Source organism: Sus scrofa, chromosome 6 (genome assembly GCF_000003025.6).
Source record: "Sus scrofa isolate TJ Tabasco breed Duroc chromosome 6, Sscrofa11.1, whole genome shotgun sequence".
Classification (NCBI taxonomy): domain Eukaryota; kingdom Metazoa; phylum Chordata; class Mammalia; order Artiodactyla; family Suidae; genus Sus; species Sus scrofa.
The window spans coordinates 40,413,168-40,431,509 of NC_010448.4; the positions used below are offsets into that span (position 1 = coordinate 40,413,168).

At 50.1% G+C, this 18,342-nt stretch overlaps 1 protein-coding gene across 5 annotated transcripts in view; it reads left to right on the forward strand.

Moving 5' to 3' along the window:
• ZNF536 (zinc finger protein 536) overlaps positions 1 to 18,342 on the forward strand; it is a 482,257-nt gene that overhangs the window by 121,808 nt on the left and 342,107 nt on the right. For all 5 annotated transcript variants that reach the window (XM_021094256.1, XM_021094254.1, XM_021094258.1 and 2 more), the window contains exon 2: positions 3,493 to 3,608. The gene's annotated coding sequence lies outside the window, so the exon portion shown is untranslated. The remainder of the gene's footprint in view (positions 1 to 3,492; positions 3,609 to 18,342) is intronic.

Consider the following 18,342-nt stretch of genomic DNA (forward strand, 5'->3'; position numbering starts at 1 on the left):
GGCCTCGCTCAGTGGGTTAAGGATCCGGCGTTGCCTGGAGCTGTGGTGTAGGTCACAGATGCGGCTCAGATCTGGGCTTGCTGTGGCTGTGGTGTAGGTTGTCAGCTACAGCTCCAATTCAACCCCTAGCCTGGGAGCTTCCATATGGCACAGGTGCAGCCCTTAGAAAAAAATAAGAAAAAAAAAAGAAAAGAAATTACCTTTCTGTCAAGCTCTGAGTAGATGCTGTGAATATAGATTGGTTGTTTCCATCCCTTAAAGGTGGACTTTCTCGGTTTATTGAGATGGGTATTTACTCTCTCACTGAACCTTCCTTATTCTGCATGGCTCTTTCCTGCTTCCCAGACTGTGTCTTCAGTGTCTGGCTGCAAGGATGCTTTCGATAAGCAGAACACTGACAAAGGGCTTTCACACATACAGCCTGTATGGGGTACCAGTTGGCTCTAGAAGACGTGTTCAGCCTTCCCCGCTCTATGAATACCTCCCTCTCTGCAGGAAGGCGGGGTGAGTGGCCAGCTGGAAGCTCATCCTGCCCCCCTTTAGACTGTACTTAACTGCTGAGGTGCTCTCCTCCCCCAGGTATTCTGAATTCTCCAAGAGGACAGGCTCAGATGCCTGGGCTTAGCTGTCTATCAGAACCCCACCCACACTGAATCTCAACTCATGGCCAATCACGAGTTCTTCCTATCGGCTGGTTCCCTTGATTGCCAAACCCTACCCTCGAGAAGGACCACAGGACAAGGAAGATCCATGGGCACAAACGTTTCTCTTTAGCCTTTATTCTCCATGCACCTCAGCCCCAACTCTGCCCTCTCCATCCAACCCTCCTTTTGCATATTGCTCCACTTGATTTAGAATCCATGGCCATAAACACTCAGGGCGGCCAGCAGCATGGCCGGATATAATATTAATTTCTTTTCTGGTTTATTTGTGAAGGAGTCAACCATATAAATCACTTTAAGCCACTAAGACAGAAAGTGAAATCGCATCTTCAAATGGAGAAGTAGAGTGTGTTGCCATTAAAATCTAAGAAGAATACGTAATCAATGTGAGGCTCTTGATGTGGGTATAGTTTTGTTAACGTTGCTTTAGATTATGTCAAATGCTCAGAAAGATCCCCCCCCCCAGCTGCTCTGTTTTAGCGGAAAGCCCTGGGTGCCTATCAGCGGCTATCCTGATAGAGAAAGTCTGGTGTCTGCTGGACAGTCTCCTTGTAATGCCATTTTTCATGACTTGTTTAATTAACAACCATTTTTGACCTAGACTAGTTATAAAAGTGTTGCTGTTCTCTCCTGCTAAATTATGTCTAATGAACATATTTGCATGTTATCAGATAGAGCAATATATCATTTCAAATTTTGGCGTTTAAGCCTGCATCACTCAAAACAGCTTTTGTGGATTAGTAAGCAGGTGAAATCAAAAATCTCATTTCATATCTGACATTAATAACTTTCAGGGGGAATGAGCATTGGCATTTATGTCTGGACCAGAATCGAGCCCAATGTCCTAGAAACACAAGGGCAGCAGACAAACCTACTCACCAGATAGGAAAATAAATCATGCATAATGCAGAATTTCTACCTTACATGTTAATTAATGTGTGCAATCAATTACTGATGTTACAATATGAGAAAGAAACTGGTGGGGAATGGGGTAATAAAAAATACCTATAGATTTATCTGCTTCTTTTTTCTATTTAAACAAATAGTCTTCAAGCCTGTGAATGCTGTGTTGAGACATGCTCTGAATAATAAGCATCATAAAATCTAATCAGATTTATAAGAGGAATTGATTGTTGTGGCAGGAGGAGAGGGTGGAAAATAAGCTGAAATTTAAGTGTTAATTTTTATGCTAATCCACAGTGGCTTCATATGAAGCAATTTTGTTCTGTGCCACAAATATAAAATTGTCCCTTGCAGAGAAATGTCAGCTTGCTAGACCTGAAAGCAGTAATTTATTAGGTATGTTTCTATTAGTATGTGTCACAGTTGTTAGCAGGCTATACACACAATGGTGCTTCATACTTATCCTCCAAGTCTCAGAATGTTTCAGCTCAGTGGCTGGAACGTGGGGCATTAATACATTATCATATGCGGGGTGGTCTGTGCCCTGTGGACAAAAGGCTATTTAATACAATTTAATGTCATTCTGAGAAGAAGTGGAAAAATAAAGACGGGGAATAAAATGGCATCTGTGTGTTTCAGAGTGTACTCATGCACGAACCCTCAGTTTAAGAGGTATGACATTTCTGCCAAGAAAAAGAATAAAACTGGGGCATTTTTTTTTTATAACCTGTTCCCCACTGCAGTATTTTCTAAATGCTATTAAGCGATCGATTTACACGGCCCCCGTGATGATGTCATCTATAAGAAGGGGAATGCAGATGACAGCAAAATACTAGTGACAGTGACCTTGTTTCAGAATCCTTGGAACCCTGTCAGCTTTGCTTCCAGTATATGGTTGCAAAGAACGTACTTTTTGGACAATATCTAGTTACTGGGTAGTGAATTAATAGAGTTAAGGGTTCTAATGCAATTCACATATAGGTCAATTACATGCGCCAACATCTGCTCTGTCACTAGCATTTGCATATAGCATTCATATGTTAATGATGCCTCTTTTTACTCAAGTAATATATTTAAAAAACAAGATTTGCATATCGGTTTGGATCAGTATATTACAAGCAATTTATCATTTTCTCCTCCTTGTTAGGATTTTAAGAACAATATCTTGAGTGATGGCTGCTATATTTGAGCACGGCTCTGATTTATACAAGAAACCCTTCAGTGGGAAAGCTTCCATTCTAAAGCTGCTTAAAGCCTTATAAATCAATAATGACACAGATGGACTGGTGATAATCTATTTAGAATGCCTGATCGCAAATATTGTTGTACAGATGATTAGAGTGGTAACTGTTTTAGCAGAGAGCCTTTCTCGCTTTGTAAATGGTAAGTTTGAACAAAAAAAGTGCTCGCACATGGACTTCATGTCAGGAAATCTTCGTGCTGGGTCTGGATTGCAAAGGGGAAAACATGGGGGGAAGAACAAAGAGACTTCCCGCTCCTGCCAATGTAATCATATCATTCCCTGTTTCTTTAACAAAACAGGACCTCTTAATGGAATTGTGTCTTCAGGTGTAAATAGCATTAAAAGCGGCTTCTCCTCTCCTCTTTGCCCCGATCCAGCGCAAGGAGTGAGAAAATAAAGTGGAGGTTGTCAGAAGTGGCAGCTGCTTGGAATCCTGATAAATATAAGCTTTTATTGATCTGATGAAAATGAAAGATCCCAGCGCTAGGCAGTATTTAGCTTCTTGTCTACGGCACGTCACCGGTGGCCTTGCATCGGGATAGATTTTCATTCTCATACACCGGATTTGATTTCATCTTTAACCTTTGCAGTGGAATTTCCTTGACCTCTGCATATTGCTGTGATTTGGTGAATTTGTTACATTTCACTTTACATCATTTCTTTCTATATTTCCTTTTGTGATAGGGAACTGGGACGGCCCTCTGGCAATCTGTCAGTGCCTGGATCAGCTGCATCCTTTCTGGGGTATTTTCTCACCAGACTGACAGTCCTTAAGACAAGTATGCAGTTAAGCTGCTAAGGTAAGTCTTCCGATATTAGAACTCTTTGCCCTGGACACACATCATTTCCTCCTGTTTGGTCGTGTTGACCTAACACAAATCCCAACCAAAGAGGCCTGCTCTCCCCCCACTCCCCTTGGCCAGGGGCTTCCTCCCAGCCTCCCCTCCACCCAGGTAGGGTTCCCCCTCCCTGCTCAGAGCTCTGGGTGAAGGGGTGGCCGGGCAGGGGCGGGACCTTTTGCTATCGGGGGAGGCATTCCTTTGTGGTTCCGGTATGTTTGGGGGCTGAGCGGGGAGGGGAAACAAAGGAATCACGAAAAAAAAAAAAACAACACCCCAAAAAACACAACAACGTTATTTTCCTCTCTGGGGCTTAATTCCTTTCTCAAGTTTTCTTCTGGGATAAATAGGAGGCTTCAATTCGGAATCCTGAGGTGCTGCTAACATATTCTGGTTCCAAGAAAGTGCCGCTGTTATTTTGAGTAGTTTTGATACAACCAAATCAAAGTGAAGATTTGAAATAGCTTTTCTGAAAGCCCAAGCTGAAGTCATAAATTATTCTGCACCATGATTCTTTCTGATAGTAAAACCATACCTCTTTGCCTGACATTGCTGAAATGTGGAAAAGTGAAAGTTAAAAATAAAATGAAACATTTAAATCTTGGCTGTTGAGAACCTCAGAGAGACATCAAGGCCAGTCGATAAAGGCCCCTATCAATTAGGCTTCCCCAGTTATCATCAGATCGGGTTTATTAGCAATCGCGCAGGTGCAGGGTTCCGGTAGGAAGACTGGGAGGGGCTGGGGAAAATGCCGAGAAATACCATCCAATGGAAAGCGGGGGTCTGGGGCGCCCAGGTGCGCCCCATGGCGGGGACCAGGGCCACAGGGGTGCCACTGCCTCGTGTATTCTTGTAGGAGGATATATCTGCAGCCAAAATGTTGGAAGTTTCCCCCCCCCCTTTCTTTGCCTTAGAATATGTTGATTTCACACTGTCGTGAATATTTTCCATCAGTGTCTTGGTGGGTGGATTCCGTGTTAAGAAAAGGAGCCATGTGCACCCGCAGTTGCGGCCAAGGGCGGGTGGGCCTGCAGGGGCTGGGGGACGTCTGAGCATCCGGGCTCCTCTAGCGATGGAGGCAGCCCCGGGGCTTGCCGGGCCTCCAGACTGAGCTGTTTGGCTAGTTCCCTCCTCAGCATAACGCAGGCAGAGCAATTTTTGGTTCCATAGCTGTTTGGTTGGGAAAACAAGCCTGCGGTTGCCAGTAAGGTTTAGAATTTGCCTGCCAGATCAGGGAATGTCTGTGAAGACTATTTTCCCTCTTGGGAGGCAAAACACAGATGGGGGAGTTAGGAGTCTTACAATATTTAGCTGCTATATTGATGGTAGGGATTCTGCCACGTGGATGCTCACAGTTTCGAAAGGGCCAACTTAGTGTCTGACATCGCTGCCCAGGGCCTCAGGTAGGGGAGGCGGGTGAGGCTGGCTTTCCCCGGGGAGCGAGCGCACCAGCTTGCTCTGGAATGTTCCAGACTCTGTGCCACTTGAGCCCGGAGAGGAGGCACTGCAAGGATGCTGCCGTTTCCCCTTGTCCCACATGGGGATGAGGAAGGAAGAGAAGGATGAATGGCCCCGCCTGACCCGACGGGGTGACCGAGGCCAGGAGCCGGAGGGACTTGGGCTTCTTCTGGCAAGGAGATGTGCCCCTCCTGCCTGTGATTCGCCAGACCCTGTGGAATCGGCCGGGGCACCGGCCTCACCAGGTTTCCTGCCACGGGAGCGTGCATCTAAAAAAGTTAATCACTGGGCGGGCCCTGGACCTCATAGATGATAAAGAAAGATAATGCACTTGTTCTTGGGATGGGCCATGAGCAGGTGGGGAGCTTTTCTTGCGTGGAAAATGTACATCTTGGAATAATGTGCAGTCATGGGATCTGGAAGTAGGGTTAGAGCTTTATATCCAAGAGCAGATTCTGTGCCTTGGAGACCAAGAGAGGGCATTGTCCTTAGAAACAGGCAGGGAGCACGTGGGCATCTCCTTCCCAGCCTCTTACTGGTTTTCCAGCCTCAGAACACAGGATTCCCCACCCTTAGAGCTGGACCCCTTTCCCAGGCAGCCTGGAATTATGATGATGAGACATTCCTGGACTTCTGAAGGTACCTGGGGGAGGGGGGAGCTCTAGCTTCTGTTCCTCTCCACCAGTGCCCTCCCCATCCTTTGAAATGGACACCTGACTTTCTAAACGTCAAATGCTACAGCACTGCAGCTTCGGAACAACCCAAGTACCATTATATAGAAATCCCAAGCCACCTGTCGGTAGCTGAGCCCCTCATACACATCAGAAAATGACTTAATGCCCTACCTCACCAGGGATTTCCAGGGCCACCCCCGACAAGGATGGCAGCAGAGCCTGGAGGTGTGGCGGTCCAGCCCCCGACAGCTTTATGCTTAGGGGAGACCCCAAGCTTGGTTGAGAGGCCCGGTGACTTTCTAGAAGGAATTGGCTCTCAGAAACCATAGGATCTTCATCTGACAGACACGGAGTGCCCTCCCCCTGACCCCAGCCCCGGCCACCGCTGTCCCCCGGGGCACGTGCAGGACCCTGGACTCGGGGCGCTGTCCCAAGGCAGCCCCGTTGCCCTGGTGCAGACCTGGGAGGCAATAGCCCTCCTCCAGGAAGTAATGACCTTGGTTATGTGGTGCAGGAGCGGTACTTTGGGAGCATAGAGGAGGGCGCGAATAATTGTCATTTCTATGTGATAATGATGATAAGCCTTGTGTAGGTGTGTGTGTGGGGGGTGCTTTGCAGCGGATTTGCTCCCCACCAGGACATCCCCAAGGCTCCTGGAGGTAAGGATACCTGCACCTCCTTTGCAGCCGCAGAATGAGTTAGGAAAGCAAGGTCCCATGACTCTCCCTTTGCCTGAGCGAAAACTAAAATCAGAGATCCTTTGAACTCTCAAGGGAAAGTAGAGCGACCCAGGTTCTGGTCTAAGAGGTTCTGGCGATTATCTTCATCCTCATCAATCCCCTAGCAGGTAGATAGATGCTCTTATGAGTTCCATTTTCCAGCTGTGGCAACCGAGGTCAGAGAAGTCAAGTGGCTTCCCCCAGGTCGCACAGCTGGTGGATGGTGAGGCCGAGGTGTGAACAGGTGCTTTTCCGACTTTGGGGCCTAATTCCTTGGCCATAGAACAGCCCTGGGTATGGCCTTGGATAAGACAGACAAGCTCCTGGCCCTCAGGGAGCTTATACTGTGGGGCTAGGAAGCAGCAAACCAGACAGCCATGGGTAAGACGATGTCAGAAAGGGGTAAATGCCGTAAGAAAAGGTGGGGGGTGGGGGGTGGGGAGGAGGGATCTACCCTTTGGTTGTGGGGGGCGGCCCCCCCTGAGGAAGGCACATGGGAAGTGAGAGGGCTGAAGGACCCGGAAGAGCCAGCTGGTGAACAGAGGAAGAGCATTCCTGGCAGAGGAAATAGCACATGCAAAGGCCCTGTGGTGGGAAGAACCTGGCGAGGGTAGGTACAGATTATAGGCCCTGGAGGGGGAAGCAGAGCGGGCCGTGGGAGAGGGTTGAGGGCCTGGATAGACTGGCCTTTGTAGACCTTGCTGAGCACTATCACCTTTCTTTTATGTTTATGTTGCTTTTAACCAGAGGGTGTGGCTTGAGAAACCTACCTTTCCAGGTGTGGGAATGCTCCTAGGAGCTGGGATTCCGCACGTGGCTTGACCCAGCTCTGGGTGGGGTGTTTGCTGTGGCTTTAGTTTTCTACCAGCGGGATGTTCTTGTGACTTGGCTAAAACTGGGAGTCAGGGATTTCAGGGCCCTTGGGTACAGGAAAGGTGGCCAGTTGCATGGGGGCCACGGCGATAAATGACAGTGCCCCATGGCGGAACCCCCCAGCTGCAGGCTAGCTCAGGCAGATTGCAGGTGGAAGCCTTCTGGGGCTTCCATTCACCACCAGGAAGTGTTAACTCCAAACTCATCACAATTGCATCTTTGTTATGCTGATTCGTGGGTCAGAGAATAACATGCAGAGTGAGTTTCAGAGTAACAGATTTTTGGTGGTTAGAGTTTAGGCCTCTTTTCCTTTGGGCAGTATGGTGGTTGTCAAGCAGAATTTTCTTTAGGAATTCTAGGTAATTCCTAGACCTGTAGAACCCTAGGGCGAGCTGAAACTTCTGTGATCAGAATCACTCTTATTTTGTAGGTGAAGAGACCGAGGCCCAGAGAGGGCAAGGGACTTGCTCAGGGTCACACAGCGAGCCATTGGCAGAGCCAGTCTCCCCTGAGTACAACAGGCCATCCCTCAGGCAGTTCCAGACAGCTCGGGGGCCCTCTTAGCTGAATGAAGGCTTAGTCACCTCTGGAGCCCTCACAGCTCCCAGCGCAGTCCCTGGCACCCTGTGAGTGGCCAGGAATCGTTCCCTTACGTATTGATTGACTCACCCTCACCTCCGCATTTGGTAGTCATTAGAATTGGTTGCCCCTTGGTTTCAGCAAACTCACTATCTATCAAATCTACATTTCTTTCCAAATATTCTGGAAGGAAGGGACGGGAAAGCCCTAAGCCTGCCTAGATCTGATTGATGCCAACACCCTGGACACAGGGAGGCCAGGACACTGGGTGTGAGTTCCTGATACCTGCGCAGGGAGTTTGAGGGTGGCCTTGGGTGTTCCAGTAGGCCTGGTTTAGACGCTGCAGCTTTTGGAGAAAGTGCTGAAGGCAGCTTGGCCAGGGGAGGGCTCGGCCTCTGCCCCAGAGTGTGCTGTAGGGAGGCACCTACAGCCTGGCCATCTCTGGCTGGGGAGATGTCCCCACATTCAGGGTCCAGGTGGGAAACGCAGGAGGCCGGGTGTGTGCAGACAGGCTGGGAGAGCTGAGGTCTTGGAAGGGCCCACTCAGCTCTCATCAATTGCACTTGGGGACGTGGCTAGACTTTTTCCATGTCGTTATAGTTTTTAAGGAAAAAAGAAGTCAAAAAAAGTGAAAATCTGGGTCTTTTCCGCCAATGTGGGCAACTAAGTTAGAAACAAAAAAGGGAGTTCCTGTAGTGGCGCAGTGGTTAACGAATCCGACTAGGAACCATGAGGTTGTGGGTTCGGATCCGGCGTTGCCCTGAGCTGTGGTGTAGGTCGCAGACGCGGCTCGGATCCCGAGTTGCTGTGGCTCTGGTGTAGGCCGGTGGCTACAGCTCCATTAGACCCCTAGCCTGGGAACCTCCATATGCTGCGGGAGCAGCTCAAACAAAGTCAAAAAGACAACCAAAAAAAAAAAAAAAAAGAACTTTCTGCAAAGCTGCGGCCAGTTTTGTGAGACTCTCCCACTCAGGCTGAGCTCAGGCTCCTACGAGCAGTGGGTTAGGACTGGCCAGTGCTGACCTGAGCTGCCTGCAGCACAGCCCAGGCTCTGGAAGCACCTGAAGAGGCAGGACAAGGTGACACTTGCAGGTCCCGGGCCTCATTCTTCCGCCCTCTTTCTCTTACCGTGAGGAGTGGGGGAAGGTTTCTGCTTGCACAGTGTGGGCTGAGGCCTGGAAGAGGTGCAGCAGGAGAAAAACACCTATCCGAGTTCCCGTGGTGGCTCAGTAGAAACACATCTGACTAGCATCCACATGGATGCAGGTTCGATCCCTGGCCTCACTCGTGGGTTAAGGATCCGGCATTGCCATGAGCTGTGGTGTAGGTCGCAGATGTGGCTTGGATCTGGCATTGCTGTGGCTGTGGCATAGCCCGGTGGCCACAGCTCTGATTAGACCCCTAGCCTGGGAACCTCCATGTGCCATGGGTGCGGCCCTAAAAAGACAAAAAAAAAAAAAAAAAAAAAAGAAAGACAGAAAAAGAAAAACACCTACCCTTTGGGGAAGGTGGTCAGGCTGCCCACCTGCAGGCCTCCACATCCCACCTCACTCTGGGTCTCCTGGGTTATAGGGCGCCTGCAGGCTTGTGTCTAATAGGGACACATGGTGATGCATGATGCATGATTCTGCCCTCAAAGGGTGGGCGACTGAACGAGCCCTCCTCATGCCAGTCCTGGGCCTGTTGGGGCAGATGCCCAGGCTTCCTTAGAGTTTTGATTTGGTCTTTGTACCTGGCTGATCCACTCATGTTGCCTACCTGTGTTTGGGAGGGGGCAGTCCTGACTCTGCCCCAAGCGGACCAGGAGCTCTGGCTGCCACTGGACATGGGCACGGACCCTGGGACGAGATGAAAGAATAAGATGCTTTCTGTCCTGGGAGGTCACCTGGTGGGGGGGAGAAACGGCCAAGCCGTTCAGCCTACCCACTTCTGGTCCCTTTCCTGGTCCAGTGACTGCTCCATCCTGCAAAGGTCCTCAGCTCCCCCGAGAGGCAGGCAGGTGACCCAGCATCCCCTGAGATGGGGGGCAGAGCCCATCCAGCTGCCTGCGGGTGGCTCCTTCGGGCTCGAGGGCTGGGCAGCGGGTTGCTGGGTCTCTGAGCCTCGCTTCCCGTTGGCCCCTGCCTGGCTCCGCTCCTCCGGGTGCATTCCCTTCACCCGTCCACATGCAACATGGAGTTTCTGTGTGTGTAATATTATTTGTTTTTATTTCTGTAATCCCTTTATTGTTTGCACAACTGCTGTCAGACTGTTGCCTGAAAGTATCACAGGATAATTGCAGAACGCCTGCATAAGTAATTTCTTATGAAATCGGGCCTTGTCTGCATATAAAATTGTTTGTCGTTGCTGCATACATGGACTTCATTATATCCAGGCTGTTTACTGGGCTCGCACCTTCCCCCCAGCCCCCCAGCGATGGGAGGGCCTGCCACGGGGAAATCATGAAAGACCCTCGGTATTCGTTTGGGTCCTGGGACATGGCTGGAGGGGGGACAGGCCGTCCGATGTGGTCAGAGAGAGCCTGGCCCTGGAAGGAGAGGGGGACTCCGTCTGGCTGCTGGGGAGGCCAGGGCTGAATCCACTTGTGCCGGGCATCTCTTGCGAGCACATTTCTGTGATATTAATGGTGTGTGGTAGTGAACGAAATGTGTTTTATTCTCGAGTCTCACCCTGCTGTTATCAAAGTAACTTCCAGCTTATTAGCGACAAAGGACTTTTCTCCTCTCTGCTGCCCTGTTCGCCAGGGCTTCCTGAATTAAACTGCTGTTTCCTGTCCTTTATATGCATGACCACATCTGGGTAGCCTGCTCACAGCCCCGATGCTTAATAACAATCACCTTCCCTTTCAGTCTCTGTTGATTGTTTCTAATTCACTCTGACAGATAGTGCCTGACAACTTGCCGGCTTTTCCCTCCCTCCGTGACCTGAAGTTACTCACAGCACTTATATAGTCTGTCATTTTTAATATTTGATTTCATTTTAAGTTATGTGTTTTACGGAGACGATGAAACCAAAAAAAAAGGGGACTTGTAATGGAACATAAATTTAACCCTTCTTGCCATCCGGCACCCGCCGGAGGCCCCCCCCCCTCCCCCGCATGCCTGGGTGACAGTGTCTCCTTCCTGGCGATGCGGTGGCGGCGGCGGCGGCTGGGGCTCCTGGCTTTGCGTTTCTTCTTTCTCTTTGCTTTCTCGCTCCCTCTCTGTTTTTTGTCTTTCTTTCATTTCTGAACACAAAAGCTCCCCGTCATCTTCTTTCCCTTTCAGGGCGCTTGATGAGTTTATGGCGCTAATAATGGGGTTTGCTGCTTTGCAACTGGGGTGTAATTGAAAGACCTTTTTGGGGGGGTTTGCCTCTGGGGTGGGGGAGTCAGGGGAGAGGCCTAGCCAAGCTGAAATGACCAGCTTCGGTTCAGGTTCAGAACGTGGACTCGATCTTGCTTTTCCGAGACGGTTCTCTCGGGGCGACTTTGCGGGGCAGAGAAATTCCAGCTCCTCCCGGGTTTGGGAGGAGCCCTTGGGGCCAGCCCTTCCCCAGACTGGGGACCAGGCTGAGGCTGGACATGCAGCTCCTTCTGCCTCTTCCCTCTGAGTCTGCCTGGGGAGCAGCCTGGCAGGGCAGGCGTCCTCGCGAGGGGCGGGCGGCCCACGTCACCCCAGGGTCCACTCTGCCATGACTTGGCCTTTGTTTGCCACCAGACAAAGGCTCCTGTGTCCCTCTTGGCCCTTCAGAGGTTGAGAGCTGTGAGGCCGAGCATTAGGTCAGCTTTGCAAATAGACACCACAAAATAAAAAAAGAAGGAAAGGAAAAGAAGGCAAGCCATGTTAACCCATGGTGCCTCCCTGGTGCTGCTGGCCCTCGGTGGATGTCCGTCTGTCCCACGCAGTGTGGCAGGAACGGCCGAAGCAGTACAAGGCATCTGGGTTGGCTCTCAGTTCAAAAAAATTCAGTTTCACCACTGCCTGTGCCTGGACGCCCCATGACCGCAGTACCGCCTGAGCGTACGAGCGGCCACACTCTGGGGGGCCCTTTCTCCAGGGCCTTAGGCTAAGCCTGCCTTTGGCTCCTGCAGCTGCAGCCCCGAAGCAGAGGTGTGCCCCTCCCAGGGACCAGGCAGGCAGATTTCCAGGAGGCTTTTGCAAAGGGAGGATGCTGGAGGTGAGGCCACACAGGGTGGTTCTCACCAGGGCTGCAGGGCAGCAGGGCCCCACAGCCTGGGCCTGAGGATTCATGCAACTCTTCAGTTGAAATCAACAGAGATGCGGGAGCCCTGCCGCCATCCGAAGCAAGGAGTGGATACAAACCCAGAGTGAGAGGTTGCACCGATCACAAAGGGATGTGACCTGGGCCACCTCAGAGATTAAACAGAGGGCCGCGGATCCAGATTCAGGGGAGAGACCCAATGGTAAAGAGATGTCAACCAACCATAAGGGAGCCAGTGAGCGTTGTGTGCTTTCTCTGGGTCTCTGGAAGGCCGCTCCTCAGGGGGTACTGGGCTTAGCCCAGAGAAGCACGGGGACTCCAGGTAGGCCTGGGTGCCCTGCCCCCTGCAGGTGTTGTAGCTGCTTCCTGCTATTCTGCTGCCCCTGGGTCCGGGCCTGCAGCCCGAGGTCCTCGGGGGACCGGCCACGTCCTCATCTTGTTCCAGCTACTCTCCCAGCAGGACTCTTGCACTGGGGAGTTTTGTCACCACGCTTCCCTTTTCCAGAACCTGAGTTCTTCCTCTCCCTTGGGGCCCTGTGGAGGCACTGGGGAAATAGCTACTGTCTAAGGGAGACTTTCTTTCCCCTTTTTTTTAGTCCCAAACATCCCATCCCTGGTTCCCTTTCTTCCCTCTGAAAAGGGTGAAAAAGTAACGAATGGGTGTTTTTTTGGATGGTTTTACAGTGATGCTTGTATTTTTTTTTTTTTTTGAAATGATTGTGTGTGGTTTTAGGCATCTGATTAAAATAAAAATGGAGGATGATACACACTGAGTTGAGCGGGCACACACCTCTTAACCATGTGTGGGAAATACAGATCCGTGTTCACCGGGGTGTGTTATCCGCGAGATAAGGACGAAATGACTTCTCCTTTTCACTGACCCAGATGGTCTTTCAGTGCAAGGTAATGGGCCAGGGGGTAAAGAAAAGTCTTGTTTTCCTTCCCTATCTCTCGATATTTGTAACCTACTGGGCAGACCAGTGTGTGTGTGTGTGTGTGTGTGTGTGTGTGTGTGTGTGTGTGTGTGTGACATTGATTGCCAGGCAGTGGTGTTGGCTCTCAGTCTGGGATAATCCTCCTACCAGCCCCAGCTCAGTGAGGCTGGGCTGAAAGGAGCCAGTGTCATGAAGAAAAATCCAGAGGGAGGGCAAGGGCCTCCGTGCCCTTTCTGCTTTCAGGAGGGCAGTTGAAATAGAATTTTCAAGCGGGTTCTGTGTTTGAGGTTTAACCTCCAGCAAGGCCAAAGTATGCTTTTATTTCCCTTAAGATGGCCTGCTTGGCTATTAAGGGTTCTTGTTTTAGAGTCAGAGAGAAATCAGGGGTTGAAATTGGCTAAGACTTTGTTTTGGATTTTGTGTCACTGGGGTGCATCTATTACCTAAGTGAGTTGGGGCAATGGTGAAGGAGAACCCCCCCACCCCAAGAGTCTGGCTTTTCTGGGGAGCTGGTGTGGGGCTCTGGGTCTGGAAGGCCCTCAAAGGCACTGCTTTCCCAGGAGGACGTTCTCACCAGGGCTGCAGGGCAGCAGGGCCCCACGGCCTGGGCCTGAGGATTCATGCAACTCTTCAGTTGAAATCAACAGAGATGCGGGAGCCCTGCCGCCATCCGAAGCAGGGAGTGGGTACAAACCCAGAGTGAGAGGTTGTGTTGATCACAAAGGGATGTGACCTGGGCCACCTCAGAGATTAAACAGAGGGCCACGGATCCAGATTCAGGGGAGAGACCCAATGGTAAAGAGATGTCGACCAACCATAAGGGAGCCAGTGAGCGTTGTGTGCTTTCTCTGGGTCTCTGCAACTCTGTGCTCAGCGCTGCACATCATTTTAAGAAAGGAAAGACCAGACTTGGCTTGTGCTCGGGAAGAGCTTCATGGACAAGCTGGAGTCGGAGCTGGGCCTTGGGGACCAGGGAGACTTTTATAGATAGAGACGAGTGCCAGGCCCGAGAGAAGGGGCTTGCAGAGGGCTGGAGATTTGGCAGGTGCACTTGCAGCTGGGGGCAGGGATGTGTTTGGAGGGGCTGGGGGCCATTCCAGGTGAAGCAGGAGAGGGCAGTGGAAAAGCTGGGGATGGGTGTGGAGTTGGGGGTGACACGCAGCTCTGTTTTTTTGGGACCTATGCTCTAAGTGAGCGTGAGTGGAGGTGTGGCTTGGTGCCTAATGGTGAAAGAGACCATGGAAGGGATTCATGATGCATGGAGACACACCCCAGAAACAGGCATGGCAGGTGGACTGAAGGTTGGGGATCAGTATATGCACACTGGGGTCCAGAGGATGGATAGTCAGCATGGACCTGCTGGATAGCACAGGGAACTAACTCTACCCAATATTTCGTGATCATCCATATGCGAAAAGAATCCCCCCCCCCCAAAAAAAGGATGTGTGTCCATGTCTAACCGAATCACCTCCTTGTACAGCAGAAATGATTGCAACCTTGTAAATTAACGAGACTTTAAGAAAACTTGAAAAAAAAAAATCAGTGGGCATCGGGAAGATGCTTTGCGCGATCTGATGCTGTCCTGGAGCAGTGGACGTGGGAAGGGGGAGAAAGAGCCGAACCGGATGCTGTCCTCTTGTTCCGGGCTCACAGTGACCTCAGAGAGAGGCACTGCAGTGACAGCATTGGGGTTGGGGGTGTCCGGACTGTCCGGCCCGCCCTGGTGCTCTATTGTAGACGGTTTGCCCATATTTCAGACCTGGGCCATGAGCTGTACACTGTACATTGGCCTTTCAAAAATAATAATAATAGGACGTTCCCGTCGTGGCTCAGTGGTTAACGAATCCGACTAGGAACCACGAGGTTGCAGGTTCGGTCCCTGGCCTTGCTTATTGGGTTAAGGATCCGGAGTTGCTGTGGCTCTGGTGTAGGCCAGTAGCTCCAGCTCCGATTAGATCCCTAGCCTGGAACCTCCATGTGCTGCGGGAGCGGCCCTAGAAAAGGCAAAAAGACAAAAAAAAAAAAAAAATAAGAATAATAATAATAATAAAAAAAGAGAGATTGCCCTTTAAGCCCCCCTCCCCCTACTCCCACATTTTGTATTCATCAGGGTCATACTCATTTTTCTGTTCATACGTATACAAAAGATGCACTTTGGGTTATACAAGGGGTAGATGCCAATGTCAAGAGCAGACAAGAACAATGGAACAATTAGCAGATTCATCAGTTCTTCTGCTTATACTTCAATTCCAAGAGTGAAATGTTCGTTTGTTCAACTCTCTGCTTTACGCCTTGATCACAGTGTGAACGTGTTGACTAAGCTTCGCTTCCTGGTCAGAGGGTCGGGACCCATGACTTTTAAACATGCTTATATGAAATCCAAACATTCATGGCCACTGGTGCTCTTGAAATCAAGGCACAACTTATAAAACGAACACATCATTATCTTGTTTATCCAGGGTATAAATAGAGTTCATGCATTTAAAAATTTTTCTTCCTGATAAGGACTTTAGCCAGCGTTTGGTCTTCAGATAGCCTTTCTCCCTGGCCTGCTTTTCTCTCTCTCTCTTCTCCCTCCCCCCTTCCCCCTCCCTCTTACCCCCCCTCCCTCCACCCTTTCTCCTTCTCTCCTTCAGAAAAGGAGGGACCTATTGGAGTTCTGTGGCTGCCCCTGGAAGAGGCAGGACCAGCCTGGGGCTTTCTTTCTTGGAGCCCTTTGCCACTTCCATGAATCCAGGGAAGGGCTGTGAAGCCCACACCTGCCTCTGACAGCCCAGCTGGGGACCAGGTCCAAAGAGCGAGGTTCCCCGGGGTTGAGACCTTCCTGGGTGCTCCCTGACATGGGGTGGGGGTACGGTTTATGCCCAGAATGACTCCTTAGCTCTAATTCAGACAGAGCTCATTTTGGATTTTTATCGTACCTGCTACGACACACTCCTAGCTTTAATATTTTTGGAGACACACTTCTTATTTTATTTTATTTTATTTTATTTTATTTTATTTTATTTTTGTCTTTTTGCTATTTCTTGGGCCGCTTCTGCGACATATGGAGGTTCCTAGGCTAGGGGTCGGACACACTTCTTTTAATTAAATATTATATTTAGATTTGGGGTTCATAGATGCAAACTCTATTGCCTTTGGGATGGATAAGCAATGAGATCCTGCTGTATAGCACCAGGAACTCTATCTAGTCACTTAGGATGGAACATGAGCATGTGAGAAAAAAAAATGCATATGTGTATGTGACTGGGTCACCTTGCTGTACAGTAGAAAATTGACAGAACATTGTAAACCAGATATAATGGGAAAAAAATCATTAGGAAAAAAATATTATATTTAGCTCTGTCCTAAATAAGAATCTCTCAGAGATCTCTGGTTTGATGTGCCCATTATATGTGTTTTTTCATATTAGACAATGAAATAATTATGTAAGTGTTCACTGTTTTTCTAAAGGAGTTTTTTGGGTGTGTCTCACCTAAAATCGTCGTGCATGTCCTAGTGGCCAGCATGCAAGCCTTTGGGGATCACTGCATTGCCCCATTGGAATGTTTGTGCCCAGCTGGCTGCCTAGGATCTAGTTCAAGTTACTCCATGAAGCTACTGTCTCCCCAGACCCTGGGGAAGCCCCTCACCAACCCCTCCAGCAAGTTCTCCTTGACTCCCTGATCTCATGGCCCTGTCTTCAGAATCCCTAATTGCCTTCGAATCCTGTGCTGCTCTGGTTGCGTCTGACCATGCTGTGAGCAGTTGCTGGGCCATGTTTCTGACTCTGCCCCTTCCCTTCTTAATGCCCAGCCAAAGTGCCAGATCAACTGAGCTAGCTGTCTGCCAGTCTGTCAGTTCTGTCTATGTATCTGTCTGTCCATCCATCCATCCTATCCACCCCCTTTGTGTATCTATTTTTCATTTATATGTCTGTCTGTCTGTCTATCTATGTATCTCTCATCTATCTTTCAATCATCTATTCATCTGTCTAATGTCCTACCCCCTCCTTTCCCTCCTTCCTTCCTTTCATCCTCCCTGATGAGCCAGGCACCGCTTTAGGCCCTGGGAACATAGCAAAGAACCAAACAAAGGCCCTGCCCTCAGGTAGCTGACATTCTAGGCAAGAAACAAATAAAAAAATAGATGAAGAATCCAGAAAACCATCTGCAGGGACACCAACCATACAGAGTCTTGAAATCGGGGGCTTTGAAGCAGAGAGACCAGGCTGGGGGAGGGGGGCGGGTAGCTGCGGCTGAGCGATGAGGGTGGGGCCCTCTGGGGAGCTAATGCTGGGTCCAAGCTCACAAGGGCAAGGCAGAGGCCTCTGCCGACAGGGCAGCCCTGGGAAAGAGGGCAGAGCTTCCATAAGGCTATGAGACACAGGCGGGCCTGGTGACTGAGGTGCCCAGAGACGATGGAGGTAGAAAGATGACATCATACTGGATTCCAACTTTTTTTTTAAAGATTTTTATTTGTTCTATTATAGTTGATTTACAGTGGTCTGTCAATTTCTGCTGTATAGCAAAGTGACCCAGCTCCCCCCCAACACACACACATTCTTTTTCTTGTATTCTCCTCCATCATGTTTCAACTTTGACAAGAATAAGTTTTTCCATTTCTCCCTTCCTAGGGGCTACGGTCCCTTTTCTCTGTAAGCAAGCCCAGCCCCTCTGCTCTGAAAGCCCCTGTGTCACATCCCCCCAGGGCCTTGTTGCCCGCGGCCTTGTTGCCCGCGGCAGGGTTCGAGGGCTGGGGGGAGCACACCATGATGAGGTGAGGGCTGACATGCTAATATTTCATTTTAATCTTGAGTGCCAGGTTACTTTCCAAATGAAGTGTCTCAGGCAAGGCTCTAACTTACATGAAATAAAAGAGTTTAATGCTAATTAAACATGCTCTGCCTGCTGAAGCCATATTTATTGATGATCTAAAAGAACATCGCCCAGGTGGGTGGACTGGGGATGGGACTCCCCTAGAGACACAGCTTCGAGTCCTGGGATGCGTGCATTGCAGGCTCACGTGCCCCACACGTGAAGGGTCAGCACCTGGGGGTGGGACCCTGGAGCCACCCCTTCAGCTTTCTCCGCCAGGTGCAGAGATCGCCTTTCATGTAAATCTGATCCAGGACGTGCCCGTGATGCTGGCCCAGCTGCACAGTGAGGAGCAGGTGGAATAGACCGGGGTAGGCGGGCTCTGCCCTGGCTCCTGGCCACACAGCTCACCGGGAGCGACAGCCCTGTGAGGAGTCCCCCACTGTCCTGGTCTCACC